The sequence below is a fragment of the Pseudophryne corroboree genome, chromosome 5 (assembly GCF_028390025.1).
Source record: "Pseudophryne corroboree isolate aPseCor3 chromosome 5, aPseCor3.hap2, whole genome shotgun sequence".
Taxonomy (NCBI): Eukaryota; Metazoa; Chordata; class Amphibia; order Anura; family Myobatrachidae; genus Pseudophryne; species Pseudophryne corroboree.
This window is the reverse complement of record NC_086448.1, coordinates 727,427,770-727,442,030: the sequence shown is the minus strand read 5'-3', so window position 1 is coordinate 727,442,030 and position 14,261 is coordinate 727,427,770.

Genomic DNA, 14,261 nt, shown 5'->3' with positions numbered 1-14,261 from the left:
GAAAGCCCAGGGCAGCATACCAGCCATTATCATGTGGCTCCTTGCTGGTTAATCATAGACCCAGATTGGGGTAATGGAGGTGTGAGGTGTGGTGCCTCTGGACTGGCTGAGCTGAATGGCTTAAATGTGGCATACCTTTACATTCTATTAACACTTTTCACACACTAATTTCTTTAACACTATTTCTCAATTTTAATTACATCTCATTTTTGTATCACCTTCCTTATAGCTTCGGTGCTTCCTAACACTGATTTATTAACACTATAGTTTTTTCACTGGTATGCTGCCCTGGGCTTTCTGAATTATGCTGGTGTTTTGGGGTGCCACACCCTGCACCTAGATATAGCGCTAGGGACCCCAAATATACAGAGATGCCTTGATGCGGCTTTGGGGCTTATTCATACATTTGCGCAAATATATGTAACCGAGATCTCTGAATTCTAATATTGTGTGGGATTTACATCTGGTTACTGTTATCATTCCATGTGCTGGGGGAAACAAAATGCCTTTTTTTCTTGCTTAGAAATACCCCTACCTATCAAGCACCTGAATGATATCACCGGTACCGGACAAGTGTTGAGGGTCTCTTACGCGTTTCTCCGCCTTTAGTATATTCAGCGGCTTCCTCAGAGAAGTATATATACTTCTCTGAGGAAGCCGCTGAATATACTAAAGGCGGAGAAACGCGTAAGAGACCCCCAACACTTGTCCGGTACCGGTCTGACTTTGCAAATACCTGCAGGCACCTTTCCATTGCTTGGACACTCCAGACATGGCACCTCTAATGGGATGATAAAGCACCAGGAGCCGGGAGACACCAGTACAAGGAACTAGAGGTCAAAACAGGTTTTTTACATACACATTCGTGTGGATCACTGCCATTGTTTCAAAGTTAAAGAAAACAGCATGCTGTACTAACTACTAAACACTGATTCTAATATTTGTTGCAACTAATCAGTCAATACCAGTGATACTAACCATTGCATCGCTAATTATTCTTAACCATTTAAAGTCAAGAGACTAACCAATCAGCAGAGCTTAAAAAGCCTATATATTAATCATACTAACAAGGCTGGGAGTTAAAACTGCATTTTGTGTTTAATACTCTGCAGGACTGACCGGAACGCAGGATGAGATTTCTTGTTATTATTAATTACTGAATTTTATATGGTATTAATAAAGGTACATATCTTTTTAACAAGCGCTGTGATCTGTGTATTTAGTTTTTTTCATTCAAGGGTGGAGTACTCTCCCTTTTAACAGCTGCTATTGATTAGTATGTTCCTTTATGTTGATTTTAATTTATGTGTACTTATTTCTACCCAGCAAATAGCGCTGAGACATTTTTTTGTGTAAGTTTTTTCAATATTATACATACAGCAATAGCACCATGTAAGTAATGGTAAGTAGCATCATAGTAAGATAAAGTTAGATAAAATCGCTTAATCATACTGCTGTGTATACCACATAATTCACAAGCCGGATCCCAGTTGTTTCCGCCTCACATTCACAGGAAGTGGAGGGCGGAACATACACTACAGGGGCCGCGTCATCCAGAGGCATACCTACACTGATAAGCGGTTACCATAGCACCCGCAGCATCCAGCAATGACAAATTCTGGTCACATGGTGCATTCCACAGTGCTCCGTGGAGCGCAAATAGGAAACCTATCCAGCCAGTCACGCCCATAGGAAATGTCTCAATGTGTACAATGCGCTCCATGGGACTCTATGGAGCGTAAACAGGAAGCCAATAGCCGCGGTATTCATCACAATCTAAAACACATATTATCAATATAGATGATTACCACCATAACACAACAGTAATATAGATGGATAATTATATCACTGGACAAAATATCAGACTGTATAGATAAAGCAATTAGTGAGAGTTGGCAGGACATATAAAGAGCCCAGAAGACAATACAGTTAATTTAAACCCATATGACATATAGGTAAGACCAACATACATTAATAATACTATAATATGCATATCACAAACTTAAAGGACAAACTACAAATATTACAAACACAATATTTAATCCATATACAAAATACACTGTACTTCTCCAGGATGCTAACCAATTAATGGACATGTGTGAAAAAGAATTTTATATATATATATATATATATATATATATAATATGTACACACACACACACACACACACACACACACACACACACACACACACACACACACACACACGGAAGTATATATGGAAAATTAAACAAGTGTAAAAGGATTTAGGATAAAAAAAATACTAAGAGGATTATTCTTGTTAAACCCTCGTGGTGAGATGGTATCCAACCGGTATATCCGCTGTGATTCAAGTTTCTTCAGTATCAGACTACGGTCGCCTCCCCGGTCCATTTTTGGCACATGGTCAATTACCATGCAGCGTAAGAAGGATACTTAGTGTCCAAGTGCCAAAAAATGTTTGGCTACTGGTTTATCAGATTTCTTAGTCTGTAGTGCAGTTCTAATGGAATAGCAATGATTAGCCATTCTTTCACGAAAGGTACACGTAGTCATTCCAGTATAGTAGAATCCACATGAACAGATATAAATCACATATTGGCTGGTACATGTGAGTCTGTGTTTAATAGCAATCTTGGTACCTTTGTGTGGATGATTGAACGTAGTTCCATTGGTCATAGATTGGCAAATTATACAACCTGAACATCTGAACCAACGTAATCTATCAGACCTTAGCCAGTGCCCGGGCTGTTCAACTGGTTGCAGTGTAGGTCGCATCAATAGTTGGCGCAAATTAGGACCTCGCCTATATGCACTCATGGATGGCAGACTACCACATAAATGAAGTGCAGTATCAGAAGTTATTAGTGGCCAATATTTCTTATATGCCACTGTCAAAGTCGAAAAATATTATAATGCATACCCCATGTACTAACCCCACACACATGCCCGCTGCGCGTGCACTTATTCCGCCGTGCGGGCGCATATCCGCAATTTGCGTAAAGTAGCTCCCCACGGCCATGCGCCTTAGCGCGTGGTATGCACATTTACGGTAGAGTTTGTGAACGCATAGAGGGTTATTAGAACATTACATATTTAACTCAAATAGTGTACATTTTAGATATAGCTCCCTTGTACCACATCAGCAAGTATCAACAGTTTAAATGGTTCCAGGACTCAGGGATTCACCTTTGCATGATAGGAAGGGTCAGACTAAGGTTAGAAGGTGATGTCTAGTATCCAGCTGTAGGGTATTTCATGAGTAAAATTCCGGTGTTGGTTAGAGAAAGATCGCATGTTCCTGCGTATAATTATGTGCAGAAGTAGAATATAGATATAGACTGTATTTACTGTATATTATGTATGTGGAGGGAAAGAGAATGAAACTCATTCACACATAAATTAAATCTCCCAGAGACTAAAATACAATGGCCTTATTTACACTAAGCTTTGAGATTCTATGAAGAGGGCAGACACCTTTGTTTACTAACATAGGCAAGTTTCTATTTAGAACAATGAGTGCTGAGTTGTCATTAGTAGAGAGAGCACCACTTTCCGTCAAACTCAAAGTGACAGGTGGGATACGCCCACAATTAGGCAAACCACACCCTAACCACACCTCTAATTATGCAAATCACACCCTAACCACGCCCCTAATCACTCCTCCGACACTCCCACTTTCCCTCCCCTTCTGATGTTGTTTTATATGAAATAAGCTGACAAAAGGAGTTATAAGCGTCGTTTAACCATTGAAAACCCTCCTGCGTATTAACTCTTAGTTGCACCAGTAAATGTTATATCCGGTTGATTTATAAAATAAGCGTACGAGCTACGAATGCTGTTTATTGGTTTCAGAGTGCTATCTATAAAAGTGTACGCTGTTATGTCTGCGGACAAAAGAAGCGTCGTGTTACGAGGGTCGGCAAACCGAAAAAAGCGTATGAAGAATGCGTATTACACAGTATTAAACCCGGGGAGTTATAGCGGCTTTGATAAGTTTTATACGTCGAATAAATATGTGTTTAAACGTGGCGATATTAAAGAATGGCTGCAAAAACAAGACGCGTATACATTACATAAGCCGGTCAGGAAAAACTATAAAAGGAACATGATCTGTGTATCGGATATAAATCGACAATGGCAATGCGACTTGGTTTCGCTCATAGATTTTGCGAAGTACAACGATGGATTTAAGTACATACTAACCATCATCGATATTTTCAGTAAGAGATCGTGGGCTGAAAGCCTAATGACTAAGAACGCTACATCAGTCGCTAATGCTTTTGAAAAAATATTTCAGCAGGGTTCCGTACCAAAGAAGCTGCAAACAGACTGCGGTAAAGAGTTTCTAAACAAAACCTTAAAAAAAGTGTTAGAAAAATACGATATACACCATTTTACGACTAATAACGACGTAAAGGCGGCTGTCATAGAGCGCTTTAATAGAACTTTAAAAACACGGATGTGGCGCTATTTCACAGCGCAGAATACTTACAGATATATAGATGTTTTACAGGACTTTATATACAGCTATAATAATACGTACCACAGAACGATTAAGTGTGCACCGTGTGAGGTGAAGCCCTCTAACGCATTGAGGATTTTCAAGACGGTGTATGGCGATTACTTTAAAGACTGTAAACAAGCGCCTTGTTTATCCATCGGTGAACACGTGCGCATATCCAAATATAAGTATATATTTCAGAAAGGTTACGAAGATAATTATTCTGAGGAAATATTTGTCATACAGAGTGTGAACACTAAAGGTCTTAAGCCGCTTTATAAGTTGACAGATCTGTACGGTGAAGTTATAACGGGTAGTTTTTACCCCGAAGAACTTCAAAGCATCCCCAAAAACTATAAAAGAATTTACAAAGTGTTAGGATCTCCTGCTCTGTGCTGCCACGTCGCCATGGCAACCGGGAGGCAAGTGTTAGCGAAGTAACCTGAGCGCAGCTGATACTCCGGTCCGGGTTTTTACTGTGTAGTGGTTACAGGCTCTGTGCACGGTAGGGAATCCGGCGCTGGTTTTGTACTCACAGTCTGTGAGGTCTGAGTGGGGCGTGGACAGCACCTGCTATATAAACCATCCTTTCAGGCTAGGCAAATGCTGCTGAATCTTTGTTTGTTAGTCAGTTCCAGAGAGTTAGCTAGTACTGTGTGACTTTGTATTTACTTGTTGCTTACTGCGAATAGGCCTTGGGATTCGGTACTTCATTCTGCCAATCCGGACCTAGCAGTAAGACTGGAGTCAGTTGTTTGACCTGCTGGGGTTCTTTTGCTATTCTGTGAACCCAGCAGGTTTGCGGCTGTACTCTCAGACCTGCTTGCGTAATCCTCCCTCACTGTGCAGGGTGTCCAGGTGTCAGTTTAGTGGCAGTAAGCTGAACCTGTGCCCTGCAAGTGGGGGTAGGATTGTGGATACTCTCCTTGTGTCTATATTTCTATCTCTGACCAAGGAGTTTATTCCCACACCCGTTGGTAACCCTTTGGGGGTTTTTCTGTTGCTCTTAGCAACATCATTTCAGGTGCTCCACATGTTAAATCACTACACATCGCTTCATTGTCCGCTCTATTCCATCTGAGCATTCCTGACACTAGGGAGACACCCAATTCCTGAGCCTTTGGGCTTCTCCGTTCACTTGGTGTTTATTAGTTATTCCATCACCTCCTGTGTATGTTATGTTATACTGTCTGTGAGTTTGTTTGCTTCGCTTCCCTCTCTGTTCATACACCGGTATACTCCTGTTAGCACTGGTGTGCGTAACATATTCAGCAGCCCTACTCCTGTTGAAATTTTGTGGGAATATGGAGCATACCCCTCAAAATACTTTGCAACGGGTGGTCGATCAGGTGCAAGTCCTGACTCGACAATTTAATGAGATGTCCATTAAAATGAAGACCCCGCAGGCCGCTAGCGGAGCTCCCGCAGCAGCAGCGGCAAGTTCAGGGGTTAAGGAGCCGAAAGTAAATCTCCCGGATCGTTTTTCTGGAGATCGCTCGCAGTTCTTTTGTTTCAAGGAGAGCTGTAAGCTATATTTCAGGCTTAGGCCCCAGTCTTCTGGGTCGTAGATTCAGCGGGTGGGCATGGTGATTTCCTTGCTACAAGGAGACCCACAGGTCTGGGCATATGGGTTACAGCCTGACTGTCCGTCGCTTAAAAGTGTTGATGCTTTTTTTACGGCACTGGGCATTTTGTATGATGACCCTGACAAGATGGCTTCAGCCGAGGCTCAGATTACGGTTCTTAAGCAAGGGCGACGGCCAGCTGAGGTTTATAGTACGGAGTTTCGGAGGTTGGCTCATGATACCCAGTGGAATGACCTAGCCCTGAGAAACCAGTACCGAAGGGGCCTTTCTGACCAGATAAAGGACCAACTGGTACAATATCCCTCGCCTGATAGCTTAGATCAGCTCATGCAGTTATCCATCCGGGTGGATAGACGGCTGAGAGAGCGTAGGCTTGAAAGGGAGACCGCAGTTTCCTTTTTTCCCAAGGGAACATCAGACTCTGAGGAATATTCCGAGGAGCCTATGCAGATTGGGGCTACCCGCCTCTCCTCGCGTGAGAAGACGCGGAGGAGACAGCAGGGTTTGTGTTTGTACTGTGGGAATAAAGGTCATGTTGTAGTATCATGCCCAGAAAAAACGGAAAACTTCAGGGTCTGAGGGTGATGGGAAATATCCTGTCAGGCCAGAAGTCAGAATTTCCTAAAAAGACTTTTCTCATTCCGATGACTTTGGAGATCCTCGGTCAAACTGTCAAGACTGAGGCCTTTGTTGACAGTGGGGCCGATGGGGTTTTCATGGACCGTCAATTCGCCCTGGAACACTCTGTTCCCTCAGTACCTTTGGCATCAGAGATTGAGATCTGTGGGTTAAACGGGGAACCATTGTCCCAGGGTAAAATTACCTCCTGCACCAGCCAAATTCCTTTGTTTATTGGAGCCACACACTCTGAAAAATTGTCTTTTTATGTGACTGTCTGTTCTTTTGCCCCATTGGTTTTGGGGTTACCCTGGTTAAGGGCCCATAACCCTCAATTTGACTGGGTCTCTGGGGAGATTCTTAGTTGGGGTAGTGATTGTTTCAGGAGTTGCTTGAGCCTTCCAGTCAGGCTCTCGCAGCTAAGTTTGCCAGGATTGCCAGGATGTTATGCAGGTTTTGCGGATGTGTTCTCCAAAAAAGTTGCGGAGGTACTACCTCCCCATCGCCCCTATGACTTAGAATGTAAGCTCTCACGAGTAGGGCCCTCTTCCCTCATGTGCTTATACTTTTCTTACTTTAATAATCCTCAACCGCCCAGATCCCACAGTTTTTTGACCACCTGGAACTTATCTCTATGTTTACTGGTGTAGTTATGCTTAGCTGCCCTGTACTTGTCCTATATTGTATTCAACTGTAAGTCACTGTTTTCCTATTTTTTATGTGCATTTGTACTCTGTAATCGGGCGCTGCGGAACCCTTGTGGCGCCATATAAATAAAGGATAATAATAATAATAATAATATGACTGTGCCATTGATTTGTTGCCGGATGCTAAGCTTCCCAAGAGCAGGTTGTACTCCCTGTCACGTCCTGAGACTCAGGCTATGGCAGAGTACATTCAGGAGAACTTTAAAAAAAATGGTGACAATTCCTAGCGCTCTAGATAAACAGAAATATGGTGACAGCCTTCAAATGACAATAAAAAGATACCACCGTTCTTTCAAATACAGACTTCCAAAGATACAATATGTCAAATGAAAAATGGCGCTCCTTTCTGTTCACTTTGTTCCTCAAAAAGAAAGAGATAAGTACATCATGGTGTAGTATATTCAAATAGTGACACTTCCTCTTTTTATGACTAAAAAGGAGATTTCTTTTCACAAAGTGAATTAACAAGGCACTTCCCAAAAAGTGACAAATTTAGCACACCTGGGTTGGTCACCTTATGGAAACTTAATTACCTCTATTTATCCCTCAAACCAATGAGGTATATGCGTGTGAATTAAATCACCCAGCAGAAAAAAACCATAGAGTTTTCCCAAATCGTGAGTAGAAGGTAGAAGGTATCCCCTTATGGTGTTGTAATTACCTCTATGCACCCCTCAGATTAATGAGGTATATGCGTGTGATGGATTCACCCACCAGGGATGAACCTGGAAAAGTTACTTGGGATAGTAGATAGATGATAATAGATCCCTTACATCCGTGTCAATCACCTTATGGTAGTCTAATGACCTCTGTATACCCCTCAAACCAATGAGGTATATGCATATGGATATTTCACCCAGCAAGATTCGGAACACAGGAATTTCTTAAAATCAGATTCTTTTATTATAATCCTCCCAGTGGGCTTGTAAAAGAGAGGATACTTACATAGCATAATACTGTTTTTTTAATATCCAATTTAAAAGACAGACAATAAAAATTACATTTAAAAAGGGGATTCACTGATGAGTCAAAACGCCTACCAGATGTTAAATAACCAGTGCAGAGAATAGAAAGTGCTGAAAGTCCTCTAGGAGTCCCGGTTACTCCGTTTAGAAATCCAGTTCCTCTCTCCAAAAGGTAGGTCCGTCTATGTCCCAAAACAGATAGTCCCCGCCGTTAGCAACGCGTTTCGGTCTCCCTTCCTCAGGCTTCCGGTATCTGTCCTCTACACAGCAAACCCTATTTAAAGGGGTTGATGATTGCTGGGAATCCGCCGCAGGCGGCCGTGGAACGCATGACGCGCGGCACGGCTTTCCGGAAGAAGTTCTTGTTTCGTCACTTCCTAGTTCGTCCGTGGAACGCACCCTGCGCTCCACGCGCCCGCCAGCGCCGGCCCCCATACTTCCTCATTGATTTGAAACAACACAGATCCTTTTAAACTAGCAAAGAAAACAAAAATATCAGGCACATATACGGGGAAAGTTTGGGATACTTTAAATTAACTAAAATACAAATAATCTGAAACACGGATTTATTTTTACTCTTCCAAAAAACATTTTAGTTCGAAGTCCGCATTCAATCCCTTTGGAAATAACGTTTCCAGATTGAATACCCACTTCATTTCTGTTTTTGATAAAACATTCTCTAAATTCCTGGATCTCCAATTAGGGGTAATTTGTTCTATTGCCCAGAAAGATAAAATCTTTTTTTCGTCACATCCATGTTTTTCTTTAAAGTGACGTGACAAAGGATGGGTTAAGAGACCCTTTTTTATGTTATAAATGTGCTCTGAAATGCGCTTTTTTAAAGGTCTTGAGGTCTTCCCTATGTATAGGAGACCACATGCACATTTTATAACATAAATGACATTCTTTGAGTCACAAGTCAGAAATTGTTTTATTTTATAGTTTTTTTCGTTGTGCTCAAACTCAGTCAATTTTCTACTATTTTTATTATTAATATAAGTTGCTCTACATGGCACGCAGTTTCCACATCGATGAAAACCAATATTTCTGATGCTGCCCCTTTTTTCCTCATATATGGCACTTTTAACTACTTTATCCCTCAGGGAGGGTGCTTTTCTATAGATAAAAGATGGATGATTGGGGAGGTGTTTTCCTAAAACTTTATCTTCCTTTAAGAGATGCCAATTTTTTTTGAATACCTTTTCTATTTTTCCATGAAAATATCCATATCTAGTTATAAAAGCCCATTTATGTCTATCATCCAACATTGACTTCCTCTCTTTCTCTTTTAGAAGGTCCTCCCTGTCTATATTTTTTATCTTTTCTATAGCTGTATTTATCGGAATTTCCTTATATCCCTTTCTTTTAACAATTACGCTTTAGTCATTTAATTTAAACGACTAAAGCGTAATTGTTCTCAACCAGAAGTCTTAAATACTCAATTATGCGAAATGAAAAAGAGATTTGGATGATAGACATAAATGGGCTTTTATAACTAGATATGGATATTTTCATGGAAAAATAGAAAAGGTATTAAAAAAAAATTGGCATCTCTTAAAGGAAGATAAAGTTTTAGGAAAACACCTCCCCAATCATCCATCTTTTATCTATAGAAAAGCACCCTCCCTGAGGGATAAAGTAGTTAAAAGTGCCATATATGAGGAAAAAAGGGGCAGCATCAAAAATATTGGTTTTCATCGATGTGGAAACTGCGTGCCATGTAGAGCAACTTATATTAATAATAAAAATAGTAGAAAATTGACTGAGTTTGAGCACAACGAAAAAAACTATAAAATAAAACAATTTCTGACTAGTGACTCAAAGAATGTCATTTATGTTATAAAATGTATAAAAGAAGAAAACGGGAAGGGGGGGGGGGGGGGGTGCGCTATCAATAGCAGCCGGTAGGGGGATGGTAAAACCCCAGAGATAGTGCAAACAGAATGTGAAAGAGAAAATTACCAGCGCTGGCTGATCATGCTTATGCAATATAAAAAACAATATAATTTCCAAAAGGCTTATAATTAAAAAGACATATTTATTTCACATGTATATCCTATAAAATAATGAATAAAAGGTGAACAAGACGGTACTCAATAAATTTTGCCACAATATCTGAATTACTTATATATCCACATTTGGCTATTAGTAGTACTCAAGGGGACTGGAATCACTTGGAGATGTCCATCACTAATCGGTTATTTTTGCATAAATCCGATAATTTGCAGATGTGAGGTATTTACCAGTGATCCTGAGAGCAGGTAATGTCCACCTGATGTGTGGCTGGATCAAATTATCCTCTTTGGCATGGAGGATTGGGTCCAGAAGGTGGATGCTGCTATTAGAATGTCCCAAATGGTGTGCACCAGAGTATCCGTAAAGCCAGTGGAGATGGTGGTATTGAGTATCCAGATATGTTTAAAAGCTCTTAAACATATCTGGATACTCAATACCACCATCTCCACTGGCTTTACGGATACTCTGGTGCACACCATTTGGGACATTCTAATAGCAGCATCCACCTTCTGGACCCAATCCTCCATGCCAAAGAGGATAATTTGATCCAGCCACACATCAGGTGGACATTACCTGCTCTCAGGATCACTGGTAAATACCTCACATCTGCAAATTATCGGATTTATGCAAAAATAACCGATTAGTGATGGACATCTCCAAGTGATTCCAGTCCCCTTGAGTACTACTAATAGCCAAATGTGGATATATAAGTAATTCAGATATTGTGGCAAAATTTATTGAGTACCGTCTTGTTCACCTTTTATTCATTATTTTATAGGATATACATGTGAAATAAATATGTCTTTTTAATTATAAGCCTTTTGGAAATTATATTGTTTTTTATATTGCATAAGCATGATCAGCCAGCGCTGGTATGTTATAAAATGTGCATGTGGTCTCCTATACATAAGGAAGACCTCAAGACCTTTAAAAAAGCGCATTTCAGAGCACATTTATAACATAAAAAAGGGTCTCTTAACCCATCCTTTGTCACGTCACTTTAAAGAAAAACATGGATGTGACGAAAAAAAGATTTTATCTTTCTGGGCAATAGAACAAATTACCCCTAATTGGAGATCCAGGAATTTAGAGAATGTTTTATCAAAAACAGAAATGAAGTGGGTATTCAATCTGGAAACGTTATTTCCAAAGGGATTGAATGCGGACTTCGAACTAAAATGTTTTCTGGAAGAGTAAAAATAAATCCGTGTTTCAGATTATTTGTATTTTAGTTAATTTAAAGTATCCCAAACTTTCCCCGTATATGTGCCTGATATTTTTGTTTTCTTTGCTAGTTTAAAAGGATCTGTGTTGTTTCAAATCAATGAGGAAGTATGGGGGCCGGCGCTGGCGGGCGCGTGGAGCGCAGGGTGCGTTCCACGGACGAACTAGGAAGTGACGAAACAAGAACTTCTTCCGGAAAGCCGTGCCGCGCGTCATGCGTTCCACGGCCGCCTGCGGCGGATTCCCAGCAATCATCAACCCCTTTAAATAGGGTTTGCTGTGTAGAGGACAGATACCGGAAGCCTGAGGAAGGGAGACCGAAACGCGTTGCTAACGGCGGGGACTATCTGTTTTGGGACATAGACGGACCTACCTGTTGGAGAGAGGAACTGGATTTCTAAACGGAGTAACCGGGACTCCTAGAGGACTTTCAGCACTTTCTATTCTCTGCACTGGTTATTTAACATCTGGTAGGCGTTTTGACTCATCAGTGAATCCCCTTTTTAAATGTAATTTTTATTGTCTGTCTTTTAAATTGGATATTAAAAAAACAGTATTATGCTATGTAAGTATCCTCTCTTTTACAAGCCCACTGGGAGGATTATAATAAAAGAATCTGATTTTAAGAAATTCCTGTGTTCCGAATCTTGCTGGGTGAAATATCCATATGCATATACCTCATTGGTTTGAGGGGTATACAGAGGTCATTAGACTACCATAAGGTGATTGACACGGATGTAAGGGATCTATTATCATCTATCTACTATCCCAAGTAACTTTTCCAGGTTCATCCCTGGTGGGTGAATCCATCACACGCATATACCTCATTAATCTGAGGGGTGCATAGAGGTAATTACAACACCATAAGGGGATACCTTCTACCTTCTACTCACGATTTGGGAAAACTCTATGGTTTTTTTCTGCTGGGTGATTTAATTCACACGCATATACCTCATTGGTTTGAGGGATAAATAGAGGTAATTAAGTTTCCATAAGGTGACCAACCCAGGTGTGCTAAATTTGTCACTTTTTGGGAAGTGCCTTGTTAATTCACTTTGTGAAAAGAAATCTCCTTTTTAGTCATAAAAAGAGGAAGTGTCACTATTTGAATATACTACACCATGATGTACTTATCTCTTTCTTTTTGAGGAACAAAGTGAACAGAAAGGAGCGCCATTTTTCATTTGACATATTGTATCTTTGGAATTCAGGAGAACTTGGCTAAGGGATTTATCAGACCCTCACAGTCCCCAGTTGGGTCGGGGTTCTTTTTCGTGGGTAAAAAGGATGGTTCGTTGCGACCCTGCATCGACTTCAGGGAATTGAACCGTATCACGATTAAAAACTCGTACCCACTGCCTCTCATTTCGGTTTTGTTTGACCAGCTTCGTACTGCCAATATTTTTTCTAAGATTGACCTACGCGGTGCTTACAATCTAATCCGAATAAGAGAGGGGGATGAATGGAAGACTGCCTTTAATACCCACTCAGGGCATTATGAATATTTGGTGATGCCTTTTGGGCTCTCTAATGCCCCGGCAGTCTTCCAGGAATTCATGAACGATGTGCTCAGGGAATATTTGGATAGATTCTTAGTTGTTTATCTAGATGACATCCTAATTTTCTCCCATTCCCTGGAGGAACATCGGAAGCATGTACGCTTAGTCCTCTAGAAACTCAGAGACCACCAGCTTGGGGCGAAGCTGGAGAAGTGCGAGTTTGAAGTCCAGCAAATCGCATTTCTAGGGTATATTATCTCCTCAGAAGGTTTCCAAATGGAGGGTTCTAAGGTACAGGCAGTCCTGGATTGGGTGCAGCCCACTAGTTTGAAGGCGCTTCAGCGTTTTCTGGGCTTTGCAAATTTTTATAGACGGTTTATCGCTGGATTTTCGTCTATAGTGGCCCCCTTGGTGGCACTCACTAAGAAAGGGGCGGATGTTGCTCACTGGTCTTGTGAGGCCAAAGCGGCCTTTGCCCGTCTCAAAAGGGCATTTGTCTCGGCCAAGGTGCTGCGACACCCAGATCCAGAGCGTCCTTTTGTGGTAGAAGTGGATGCCTCTGAGATAGGTATTGGGGCAGTGCTCTCTCAGATGGGGGTGTCTGATAATCGCCTTCATCCCTGTGCTTACTTTTCCCGTAAATTTTCGTCTGCCGAGATGAATTATGATGTGAGTAACCGGGAATTGTTGGCTATAAAGGATGCACTCGGGCAGTGGAGACACTGGCTTGAGGGGGCTAAGTTTGTGGTCTCAATTCTCACCGACCATAAGAATCTGGCATATTTAGAGTCAGCGAAGCGGCTCAATGCCAGGCAGGCACGATGGGCTTTGTTTTTTGCTTGCTTTAATTTTTTGATAACATATCGCCCTGGGTCAAAAAATATCAAGGCTGATGCGCTCTTGCGGAGTTTTGCTCCAGTTCAAGAGACCACCGAGGAGCCATTGCCCATTGTGTCCCCATCATGTATTAAAGTGGGCATTACCCAGGACCTCTTATCATTAGTCCTTAGAGCACAGGAGCAGGCTCCTCCAGACCTTCCGGTAGGTCTCTTGTTTGTGCCTCCTAGGTTAAGACAGCGAGTGTTCCTGGAATTCCATGCCAAGAGGTCGGCAGGGCATCCGGGTATTGCCAGAACTCGGGAGTTGCTGTCTAGGGTGGTGTG